General features: G+C 43.3%; 1 long non-coding RNA gene across 9 annotated transcripts in view; it reads left to right on the top strand.

The window, feature by feature from the left end:
* Nucleotides 1-1,085: 1,085 nt before the first annotated feature.
* LOC136791428 (uncharacterized) overlaps nt 1,086-12,641 on the top strand; it is a 32,003-nt gene continuing 20,447 nt past the window's right edge. Inside the window, exons 1-5 of one of the 9 annotated variants that reach the window (XR_010833464.1) lie at nt 1,088-2,297; nt 2,546-2,603; nt 2,684-2,750; nt 3,673-3,748; nt 12,236-12,419. This is a non-coding gene — a long non-coding RNA (uncharacterized lncRNA). Of the gene's footprint in view, nt 2,298-2,317; nt 3,749-12,235; nt 12,420-12,641 lie in introns of those variants that run through there. The other 8 variants (XR_010833460.1, XR_010833458.1, XR_010833462.1 and 5 more) reach the window with 8 other exon arrangements.

Below are 12,641 nucleotides of genomic sequence, written 5' to 3'. Positions count from 1 at the left end.
CAGGGAAACCTCCCCCTGTTTCACAGGGACCAGATGTTGTCCTAACTTCCAGCATTCGCCATGTCAGCTTTACTATTTCCAGCTTTCGGTATGCTGCAACATTCAGAGAGCAGTTTTGTGGTTTCAGGGGTTGGTTGTTCTTTGCAAATAAATAAAATAAATAATGGGCTTCACGGGCCCAAGCAAGGTTTGTATAAATTTAGGCCTCTTTAGTTTCCTTAAGGTGATTGTAAAGTTCAGAATTACAAAATGTGATTTAAAAAAAAAAAAAGAACAATTTCTTTTTCTTCCTACAATGTGTTCTCTCAGGCTTTGACATACAGCGAAGGTAGCTTTTCAGGGATTGTGTGAAATACTGGTGTTACTCGAGAGATGCTGCACGCAGCTGCAGGACGCCTGTGTCGGCCGGCCGGGCGCTGCCCCTGCCCGGGGCTGGGACCCGGCCAGGAAGGAAGGGTGGATCTGCTCGAGACTTCCTCTCCTGCCGCCCGCGCTGCGGCTCTTGCGCTTCTCTTGCTGCTACGGGGGTGTCAGAAACGTGGGACTTAGGCCGAGGCTGGAAGGGTGGCTTCATGTCGCGTTCAGCACATCAGCCTCAGGGAAGAGCGAGGCTCCTGTGTTCCAGGAGACACACACGCTGCTTTCACAAAACAGGCGTGATGAAAAGGCGACTCCTGAGGGTTTGCTTTGGCTTCTTTTCCAATTTATTGCTAAAACTGCAAGGAACGAACAGGCTGTCGCGGGACTTTGTCAGAGGTCCCCCTCTGCTGCCGTGTGCTGTCTGTGTGCTGGTTGTTTTGCCTGGGCGATGCCCTGCATCTGGCATGGCCCGGTCTGCGTTTCAGGCCCACACGTGTGTTTTCGGCCTTACGCACGTGCGATGAGCGCTGTGCGGGACGAAGCACAAAGGCACACAAGCACTGAGAAGCGGGCTGTGCGTGCCCCGTGCCGAAGGCCGTCCTCACGCTGTTACTGCCCACAGACAGGCAGCAGGGTCTCGCTGAAACGCAGCTGAAGCCAGCCGGCTGCCCGACGTGCCAGCCGGCTGCCCGACGTGCCAGCCGTGGCCCACAGGGCTGTGCCGCAGAGACGTGGCCGTGGGCCTGCAGCCTGTGGCTGGGAAGGCAGGCAGCGGCACGGCAGGCGGCAGCTGAGGGTGGGCACCCATTGCACCAGTGTCTGTGCCGGTCGTGCTGTGCTAGAGACCTTGCTGGTGGCTGCTCTCAGCTGTTCAGCTTCCCGCAGTGCTCAGAGCTTGTGCAGTTACCGAGTGCATGCACAGCAGCCGGGAAAATGAGGTCTGCATTCGCACCTTGACTTCCTCCTCCTCGAGAAAACAGCTGAGATACTGGCTCCTTGAAAGCCATTGCCTTGCTGCTGCAACATCTGTGTCTCCTGTCAGCAGCTGCATTCACAACCCTTGTAAGCTTTTTAATCCCTTTTTTTTTTCTTTTCTAAATATGCATGGCTGCAGGAAGGATTTTTGCGGGGTATCTGCCTGAGTTGCTTGGTGTCTGCTAGGTCACCAAGGTGTTTGCTGAACAGGTCGCTGTGGCTGGATCCAGACATCTTGAGTAAGATAAAGAAATAACATAAGAAATACACAAATATATAAAAGTGCACTGAATGTATAGCATATGCTGTCAAAGTAAGTGTGTTGTTTATGTGAAGTGGGTTGTTCTGGTAGCAAACAGGATTGCTGTTGTTAAACCATATTGTTCTTGGGGAGTTATCTTTTGGAGGGGAAGGGAGCAAGGCTGGTTTGGGAATATTTCCATTTCTGTTTGTCTAAGCTAGATTGCGTTTGTGCAGACAAAGGGGAATTCTGTTAGCTTTGTGTGCCTTTTTTAGTTTGCCTGATACAATCTGGCTGTTGTCAGACGTGGTCACATAGTGCTGCTCTTGTGAACCTCATAAAACTGGTCCTCTGTCATCTGACAGCTTACCTCGGGCTGAAATCAAGTTCTGGGGAAGGACATATGCTCATACAAGTCAGAAAGCGGGCCATCCACAAGCAAAACTTAATGTTAAGGCTGTGCTTAGTGTTGTGCAACTGGTACTTGAGCAATGAATGAACCGTGTAAGATCATCTGATTACTACCGTCAGCAGCTGAAGAAGCAGCCTCGTCATGTGTTCTCTTTTTCTTTTCTTGTAGGAGTGATGTGGAAAAATGCAGTCATTATTCAAACAATTATATATTATGTTTCTGTAAATGTACAGTTCAGTATGAACTCTTCAGTATGGAATACAAAATCCCCTAAAAGCACTCAAAAAAAATCACATTTTTTTCCTCTAGGTACGTTCATGGATGTCTTTACAACTTTTTGTCTACTAGTAAGAGATCTTTTGATTTAAATATGTGGAAGCATGGTTTCATTTGGGGGGGGGGGGGGTCTGAAAGAAGGTCTGGAATCCAAAGGCTTGTCCAAACGTCCCCCCAACTCCAACTTTTCCTGCCTTATTTGTCACAGTCAGGACAGTCCCACAGTCCACCCAGTCCATTTTTTTTTCCTAAATACTACTTTTTTTCTTTTCTTCTTGCAGCTGGTTAGTGGAAGATGGAACAGCAATTCTGCTGCCAGCCTCTGTTGAAAAGGATTTGGTAGGGTAGAGCTAAGGAACCTAAGCAGCCTGTTTGTCGCTGCCTGTACCGCTGGAGGGTAACTTGGCTTCTTCCTGCAGCTTCTTGCGCTCTGGCATTGTGGGGGAAACTGTATATTCCACGCCGAACAGACCTGGATGGATCCAAGTAATTATCTCAGATCTTTGCTAATTGTTTCTATTCTCTCTCTTTTGGGCTTGATCCTAAGGAGTGGGGAGCACCAGTTATTCTCAGCCCCAGTTAATTGCTTCTGGCGATCCTGTTTGATAGCTCTAGGTTTATTGGCTTTCCTCCAAGTTTGCTTAACTAACAGTGCTGATCAGAACAGTATGTGAAGCTATGGATGTGTACTCAAGCATTTTCAGATCTCATTTAATTTCTGAGGCTTAACAGGATTTGTCAGGCCAAGTCATTTTCACCAAGATGAGTGACAATCACCAAGGAAATAGAGAAAGGCTCATTAGAGCAGCAAATTCAGAATTATGCATAAAGAAGCAATAACTGGTCCCAGTAAATTCCCTCAGCTCTTTGACACCAAATAGCTCTCTTAATTGAATGTCGGGAGGGAGCATTTTTTTGCTCGTCTTTCCAAGCAGAAAATGATCAAATATCAACGAACCAGGACTGGGCAATTATTTTCCGGGCCCCGCTGTCATCTAATGCAAAAGTACTCTCCAAATATAACAACAGAGTGCAAATTTCTCCAACAGGCTTCTCTCCATATTTAGGCTGGAGGTGACGTATTTGTATTATTATTTTTTTCATCCTGAGTGAAGAGTTTGAAAGCCTGTTACTGAAAATGAGACAAAGGATTTATGGTTATGTTCCTGGCTCTTAGAAGTATACATCACCATGCAAACAATGCCAAAACTTTTATACACACATTCTTACAAAGCTTGAAGTACTTGTCCACTGCTCAGCGGGCTGTTGGGCTGGGACACATCTTTATCTGCAGTCCCAGGTGAGCAGGCTGTGTCTGTCTTAGGGCCCGTCTTACGCTTGGCTTTTAAATATTTCTGTGCTAATGAAGCTTTGTTCCTCCTGACGTTATTGCTTAACTTTCCATGAGCTCGCCGGGGGTGGAAGGAAACCAACACTACAGCTGAGCATTTTGATGATCCAGGAACGCGCCAGCCAGCACCTCAGTAAGTACTGCTGCGAACAACTTCTTTTTTCCTAGGCTTGGTAACTTTTAAATGGATGGTACTGGCCTGAAAATTTCTGGGAAATCTGTGGGGTGTGCCACCATGGAACCCCACAGAATTCCTTGGATAAGGAACTTTATGTGACGTTAAACAACATTTAATACTTTGTCTTTTTCTCATTAGTGCCTTCTTGCTTAAGAAAAGAACCATTTATGGTATTTCCATGCAAGTGAAGGGCTGCATTGCTTCCAGTTCCATCTCAGAACAGCTGTCTTAAAGCTGAAATCTTTATATCACTATTGGTAACAGCATTTTAAATACATTCTCTTAAAATAAACTAATAAAGAAAATCTTAAAGGTCTGTGTTTTACACAGTGATTTGTATATCTTATGCAAAGATATCTCACAAATCCCTGAAATGAAACAAATAGAAAACACATGTTGTATTGCCCAAACCACTCTATTGCCTCATTCTCACTGTAACATGACCTACAGTTCTCTCCATGGTGAGTGAAAAATCTTTTTATCCAAAAGAGTGTGCACGTTGTCTCTAGCTGGATGGACAGTCCCAGCCCTGGGAATTGTGTGAATGTGTTCTTTGGGTCACTAGATTTTCTGCAGAAAGGAGAAGAACCTGCCTCTGTTGATACAGATAGTTTTTCTGACTTCCATCATTTCTGTTTTTCACTGGGCATGAACAGTAGAAAGAATTTTTGTATTTAAATACATCCAGAAATTGTCTCTCCCTGTTCTCCGATAGCCCCTCTCCTTTCCAGCCCTTGTACATTCCAGTTACAGTGATGTGAGTGAGAAGCCCGACACAAAGATTGATCTACACTGATCAGCTTCTTCACAATGTAAGCTGTGAAGCTGTTGAACCACAGAATCCCAATTAGAAGTTGGTCAGATTGTCATGGTGTTTAATTTGTTTTACATACTTTTCAGTCTTAAACCTATTGATTTTAACTCACTTCCAATTAAATTTATTATTTTTACCAGATGAGTAATATTTGAACTTTAGATGTGTATGCAACTTTATTTCATGGGTGTAATGATTCGAGATGGAGAACTGTTGACACAAACTCAATACTCTCTAGTTAAAAATATTAGATCATTCTTTCTAGCACCATAAGTTCCAGCCTAATTGCACAAGAAATGGATCTTGTCTATCCGTTTTCATTTCTTTTCTTTTGGGGCTTTGGTTAAATACTATGAAATATTCATGTAGAGGTGAAAGAATTCATCTCAAAAGCTGAAATTATTTTTTTAATACAGTTCCTGTGCAAAAACCTGTTGTACATGTAATGATAACAGGTAACTGCTGCTATGTTCGTTAACCTACGTACCTGTTCTCTGGTGAGTGTGAGTTCAGAGAGAACTGCAGTTAGTGGATGGGTGCTGGAATTCTTCATGATTTTCAAATTGTTTTTGTTCACGTATATTACAACAAATGTATAGTTAAAAAAAAAAAAACTTGCAACAAAGAGTCTTTTCTCTGAAGGAAATCTTTTTCTTCTGATGAAACAGAATCAGAGAAAAAAGATAATTAGAAAGACTTCTTAACATTTATTTCTTGGAGGAGTTTTCAAAGAATAAGGATCATGATCATCTTCATTCAAAAATAAGAACAGGCATTGTGTGTTAAATAGCAGAATACATAATATTTCGTCTCTTTTTTAAAAAATATTCTATAAACTGCTTTAATACAGCTGGTGAGGAGGCAAATAAGCAAAATGGACAATTCAGTTTTTATGTGTATTGCCTGACGATGAGTAATGGCTGGCAGTCCACCAAGCCGGCAGCAGGGATGGAAGGGTTAATAGACGCTGTAGCTATAGGCCCCGATACAGGCAGTAGCAGATCGCTGCTGATGAATTCTGGTAATGATACATGACCTGTAATTATCAAGCAATGCAAGTAACGAGCACAGAAAGGCAATAATGAACAGGGTAGTTTGGAGACGTAATTTAGGTTACAGCTCTGAAAATACGCGAGTCCCGCACCGCCAGCTGCTCAGCTCCAGCCTCCGCAGTGCTGTGCCTTGGAATAAGACTGTTTTGGAATGGACTCCTCCTCATTTAGAACCAAGACCTGTTCTTTCAACCCATTCTGTATAGCTAGAAGTCTGATAATCAGACAGGGAGGTAGTCCTCAGTCCCAAAAGAAACCTAAATTGCTGTATTGTTTTGTTGCAGTTGAACTGCTCAAAGGTGCTGCGTGAGCTGTGCATCTCCGTGAGTGGCCTAGAGCGAGCGATTTGCAGGCTGGATATATCTGCGAATAGTTCACCCTAGGTATAAATTTCAGCGTACAAATGGTGCTTTCTGCCAGCCCTGGTGAATGGGCACTTTCCCTGCAGGCAGGTGCCCAGCTCGCCACGCAGCCCGCTCTGGCCCGAGCGCTATCGGCCACGGGATGGGCACGCGGGATGCTCCGCTTCTGCTGGAGCCTGTCCTTTAGAAGAAAAGAATAGCATTGTTTAAACTGTTTGCAGTGTACAGGAACCATCACGGTCCTCTCTTTTTTAGTGGCCAAATTCTTGTGCTTCTTTAATACTCATCATCTTTTTGCCCAAATGCCCTGGGTGGCAAGCGCCTGCGGGCAGAGCGCCCCGCTTCTTGCTGCTGCTGCTTTCACGGGACGGCGCTGGGAAGAAGGAGAGCTCCCATACTGCTAACTCATCACAGAGACGGGCTGATGCTTATGGAAATAATTTTGTGGAGGAAGATTGATGGGAGAAGAAAAAGAAAAAGTGTATCTGCTGACACTGAGACACTTGTTAAATTTACAATTATTTCTCAAAGCTGATTTAGGGAGAAGAAACAGTCTGCAGCTTTTAAAAAAGAACAAATGCATTTTGACACATCTAATTTAAAAATTTTTTCTTTTTTTTTAAATCTGGTTTGCTTGGCTCATGGCACCTCTTTTATTTTTTCATAATTTCCAACAAATTAGAAGTAAAGTTAGAATAGGAAGCATACCATCTGTCACCTCGTATTCCTTAAAATTGGACTCATGCTTCATTTTGGTTGCAGAACTCCCCCCTGAGCTTCATGTGTCAGCTTCTTTCACAAGCTAAAGACATGCCTATGAAAGGTATACTTATGTATAAGATTGTTCATGGGGTCTTTCATATCAGTTTGACTACAGTTTGTTGATTCAGAATTAATAAATAGATCAGAATTGTTCATCGTGACATCATTAGCTGAACCAAGAAGGGTGGGAACTGTAAGTTAAAAGGCTAAAACAAAGAAATACTTACAGAAATAACACAACCAACAATAATACACATTTTTGTTATAGCACAGGTCCATTGTCTGAACTATTTCTTTCTTTATTTTCTCAAAAACTTCATCTTTAACAATACATAAAATGTTTGCTACGAAATGGGTGAGTTAGATCATTTCTCAGTATATCTGAGAAAGTGAGAGATTCCTTTTTGTAACTTCTAAACCTGCTCTAAAAATTTTAATTCCTTATATAGGTCCTCTCAATACCTTCTTCTTTTAAGTGGATCTTTTGTTCTCACAGTGCTGTTAAATTCAGTCTTCCTGGAAGTTCTCAAATAACATGGACTGTCTGAAATGCTGCTGCTTTTTCATTTGGGGAGAAAGCTGCTAATTAATCTGAATGTACTTGTCCCAGCTATAAATACGTGCTTTCCGATACGTACTGTCAATGGCAAGTCATTTGGGTGACATAAATTGGTTTCATGTCATTTCACATCATGCAATATGGCACCTGAAGTGCTAGGATGCCAGCTGCTCTCTGGAGATAGAAAGGACATGTGTGTTCCTCTATTTTTCTTCTTTTTTTTTTTTTTTAAATTTAAATCATAGAAAAACAGGTAAAATAGCTTTACAATTCAATACAATTTTCCTCTTTGTACTAGTATTGCAGGGCAGCATTGCTGGATTTTCTTTTTTGTTTTTGTTCAAGGGAGTATAGGAAGCCAATGACTGCTCGCTAATTAGAGACCCCATTTGGCTGCATGCTTTGTTTTATTAGACTGTTTGGAGAATGTAATTAGCTATCAAGCCAGAATAAGGCTGTATATCTCCAACCATACTTAATCAAAAAACGTGACTTGGTTGATATTCAGTTTTTGGTTTTAATATGAGGTTGTCCACATATTGCAATTTCAATATCTGCAGGGATTCCCCTCCCTCCGCCCCCCTTTTAAAAATCTCTGCTTGTTCTTTTCACAGTTACACTGCCAATGTTCTGTAGGAAATTACGGTGAGCAAAGCACCTCTGGTGTACTCTCAGGAAGCACAGGTGTGCTTCTATGCTGGATGCAGGATTTTCAAAATTCTCCTCATCAAACTTAACAGAATCAGAATTGGGGAAAGCTCTGTCCTTTGAAAAAAAATTTTTTTCCAGTCATGTTAATCAGGAATCTCATAAACTAGACAACGCTGAAGAAGTCCTGGAAGAGCTAACAACAAGTGATAATTATATTTATGGATCTTATCACACCAAGGCAGATAATTCTGTTTTTGCTGTGCGATTCTAGAAAGACAAGTAAAACAACAGAATATTTCTGTTGCATTTTGTTGCTCTGATCCTCCTTTAGGTATAGGTATGCTAGAGACCAACAAATGAGGGACGGGGGGAGAAATGTTGATTTCTTCCTTTTCACTTGTATCATCTGCTTCTCAAACAAACCGCCATCTCCTTGTTTGTAGCTGTGGAGATCATAACACCACAAGGAAATTTCACTTGGTTTTAACAAAGCGCTTTGTGCTGAACAGTGTATTTAGCCATGGTTTACCTTTAGATGCATTAGTTGCTCTGAGAACAGAAGAGCGAGATCGCAGTGCCCACATTTGCCTTTGGAAGTTGCTGGCAGTCTGGCAGCAGCAGGGAAGAGAGAGGCACGAGTTTTTGGTTTTGTGGCCTTATTTTGGATAATGGCTGCTGTTTATTTTTGCCTTTTCTAATCAGTATGCTTTCTGGCAGCTTTATTTTTAATGTTATATAAAACAGACATGTGTCTGCCAGTGGAAATAAAATGATTGCACCCAAAGTATTCTAATGTGATACTAAGATCCAAATGGAAAATTTGTCACTGACTGCAGCAGGATTGGGCCCCAGCTCCGTGCTAATGAATTTTGTAGAAGAAAACATACTTGAAAGACTGATATTTCCCAGGTTCATGTAAAGAATATTTCATTGAAAGCTCTCATTCCAGCATTTAAATAAATTACAGGATGTAAAGTAAGCAGCCAGATCTTCACTGTTTTTACAGTAAAAATGTATTTTGCCCATTAGTTGTGCATTGTTTATAGGCACAAAGATGGTAATCTTATGCAAGCTACTGAAAACAATGGCAGCTTGATGTTTCAGTGTGGTAGGACACACGTTGGTATAATGTGTGTTGTAATACACATGGTGCACACTGTATTGTACAGCTTGTTTTTAAGCTAGACAGAAAACTAACTTTTCTAGACAGAATATAACTTTTCTGAAAAGTCTTAGTCTATCCTAGTGTCTCCCAGCATCTCTGAGAAAACAGATTTCTTGTCTGTGTGTTACCACGTGGATGGCCCATTTGGAAATTCCCAGGCAGTGCATATAAGAACACACCACAGCTACAGCTCATCAGCACTGGTGCTGGACTAAGACGGTTTAGAAAATGGACAGAGCCTGGTGACAAACGTTTTCTTAGCGAACACCCGTGCCTCTGGAACCACACTCGTAGCTTTCTGCATAGCTCTTTCCTTTCTCCTAAGCATCCATCTCCGTGCTGGTCAGCCAGGCTCTGGAGCTCTCCTCAGCAGCTTTCTCCTCACTTTTGGGGAAGAAAATTTTGAAATATTTTTTTGAAACTTAGACTAGAATATAATAAATGTGGCATTTCTTCCACATGCGGCTCCCTTACCTGCTGAGTTCACTCACTACTCCCTTTCAATTCTTAAAAAATTTACCTTATGAAGTATGTAATTACAGACATTTGCTTATTATAAGTTTGCTTATTTGTTTTATCTTAACTTTTAATTTTAATACGCAATCTGCTCACGGTCAGAATTAATGCTACTTTTTCCTTGTGGCTATGTTTTTGTAGATGACATCTCTTCTTAAGACGCACCTGCAGTTCCTGAGGATTTTGTGCAGCATCTTCATCCCCTCCTCTGTCCCGTCTTAACTCTTCTGTCATTTATTTTCTAGACACATTTTAATCCTCTGATATTTCCTTTGTGAGATCTGTCTAAGCTCATTTCACATGTAAATAACTTCTACTAGGTATCCTTTCATGGCTAACACGTCCCACAGCTTCTGCATCCAGCTGATGTTTTCTCCGCCATTGACAGAGCCGTATTCCACGACCACCTCAGTAAATAATCGTGGTTTCTCCCCATTGTCTCCTATTTTTCTACTGAAAAGAAAGAAGGATAAACGTACAACCAACTCTTCTGTTTACCACCAATGCTTTCTCCAACTTCTCCAGTTCCTGGACTTGTGCCTAGCTCAGCCCTCCCCACCCTTTTGGCTCCGCAGTCCATCAGCTGCGTTCAAAGGCAGGAAGCCTCCCCCACACCCTCTGCCTTACTCACAGCCTAGCCCCAAGCACGCTCTGCAAGCTACGAGCTCCGGCAGACCACAGATGCTATAAATTGCCGCTGAGCAACCCACCAAGCAAGGCAGTCGCAAGCAAATCCACTCGCCGGCCTCCCTCTGTTGTGGTCAAGAGTTTCTCCGTAAGCGCGGGTTCTGGCTGGTTCCTCTGGCCGTTGCTGCAGCAGAAGTCCCGCGGGGTGGTGCAGGGGCCGCTGCTCCAGCGGGCAGGGGCTGGACCCCGGCGCGTGCGGGTCTGCCTCCCGCCAGCTCTGCCTGCGGCGCTTGCCCTGGATAATTTTTCCATGCACAAATGGTGGTGTTTCCACTACACTTCAGACCCAAACAGGAATGCCTTCCTTCCGGGAGCGGTAAACACATTACCTCACCTTGCGATAGCGTCCCTTACGGCGTTTTATCATTCTGGGGTGTTGGACACCACGCCACGAGGCTGAGGACTTCCATCCAAGGTCTGTGAGCTCTGGAGCACGGGGAGGAATATCCACACCGTGCCTGTACCGCAGGACAGGGATCTGGCAAAGGAACTTAGAGGCTGTAAGTGTGACGCGTCAGGCTTCATGGAGAAAAAATGATCCTTTTTAAAGGAATGACAGTAGAGGATTAATGTTTTCCACCATATGGATCTGTGGAATACACCTCATTACGTTACTTTGACAATGTCTAGGTTTTGGCAGTTTTAATACCTTAATTTTCTTCTTATAGACTTCCCCCGAGGAGATTTCTAGATGGCTGGTAGTCACATTAATGAAAAATAAAAAATACTCTTTTAAATACACAAAGTTTAATTTCGTATCGTTAGGCAGTGTATCAGCTCAGGACCTAAACTGACAAGATGTTAAAAAATACCAAATGCCTAATGCTACGTAGGGTAGTCAGTCCTTAGGGTCTGTTTATCAGACCTGGGAAGCTGATTCTTGTGCCTTGATCAAAAACAGCATTTTTCTTAAGCTGCTCCTGAATTCAACACCAGATTATCTGCCACTTGTTCTGCACGTAACTTTTTGATCCATAGTTTGAAAAGCCAAGACAGAACCACATATTTTGAGATACTCAGTTTCTGCACCCCAGACAAAGAAATCCTTTAAATAAACATTTTATCCCACTGCCATACTAGACTGTGCTTCGTAAATATGTTTCCAGTCCCTGCTGGACCACAAGGAATCTCAGTCTATGACTTCCTATTTTAAATCACTGTTAAGGTAGTGTGCCAGCGCCGCGGTGATGTCCTGCTGAGCCTGGTTACAAAGAAACCCCGTTTAGATCTCAACAAGCCTCTGTCTCAACAGCAAGTAAGAACGTTCGGTGGTGCTTAGTGCTTGATGTAGGTTGTATCAAATGCCTGCAATTTTATGTGTCAGTAGGTAAATCCAAAGCCTCTTATTATGAGAAGGGATAATGGCATACAATATGTTAGAAAACAGGAGGCGTGCTGTTAAGATCCCGAAGGCACTGGGAATGCCACGTCCCGTGAAGGCCCCCTTAGTCACGGGTGAAGGGACCTGCCTGCGCTCTAGCACACGAGCAGGAAATGAGGAAGCAGCGAGGGCAGCTCAGGGCCTGGTTCTCATCTTCTCCCTGCGAGATTCATAAAGAAATAACCTCATGAATTTCTGACAATATATTCTTGAGCTACGACTTGACAAGAAGAGGTGTTTCCAGAGTGCTTGGGTTGGAGTGCTTTTTAAAATTGCATGCAGTGTAAGTTAAATAAGGTAAGCTAAATATGTGCTCATAAAGCATCTTTTTTTTTTTTTCATTAAAAATGTATTTCATTGAAAATGCATTTAAATCCTACGTAACCCATTTTCTCAAGTCTACAGAATGTAGGCTAGCATTTTCAGCCTGCTTTCCGCACATGCTTGAAACAAACCACCTTTGCAACAACTTGCCGTGCATCTCTTTAAACAGACCCCGGTGGGATCCACGGGCACCGGCTGTCCCCAGCAGCGCTCGCAGCGGGTCGAGACGCGTGGACGCGCTGCGGGGCGCTGGGGGGCTGCGTTCTGCTGCCGCCCTCCCGCGAGCTCTGCCGTGGCGTTGCGTGGAGGGAGGACTAAACCACAAAGGTTTTCATCAGAAGTTGCCTAAACAGGTGAATGGGAATTTCGGGGGAGAAAAACTGGCAGCTTTGTGTGGTGTCACAGGAGCAGCGCTGTCCCAGCTGAGCTGCTGGGAGCTAGGCAGGGGGGAAGGGCTGCAGGGTGGGTTTTTTGGCTTTTTTGCTTTCCTGATTTTGGTGGCAGAGGCCTATGTGTTAGGCTGTTTACTATAAAATCCTAGTAGCTATGAAATCAGTAGTAACAAAATTGTTCCT

This window comes from Anser cygnoides, chromosome 9, assembly GCF_040182565.1.
Source record: "Anser cygnoides isolate HZ-2024a breed goose chromosome 9, Taihu_goose_T2T_genome, whole genome shotgun sequence".
NCBI classification, from domain to species: domain Eukaryota; kingdom Metazoa; phylum Chordata; class Aves; order Anseriformes; family Anatidae; genus Anser; species Anser cygnoides.
The sequence above is the reverse complement of the archived record's forward strand: the minus strand, read 5'-3'. Positions and strand labels throughout refer to the sequence as shown.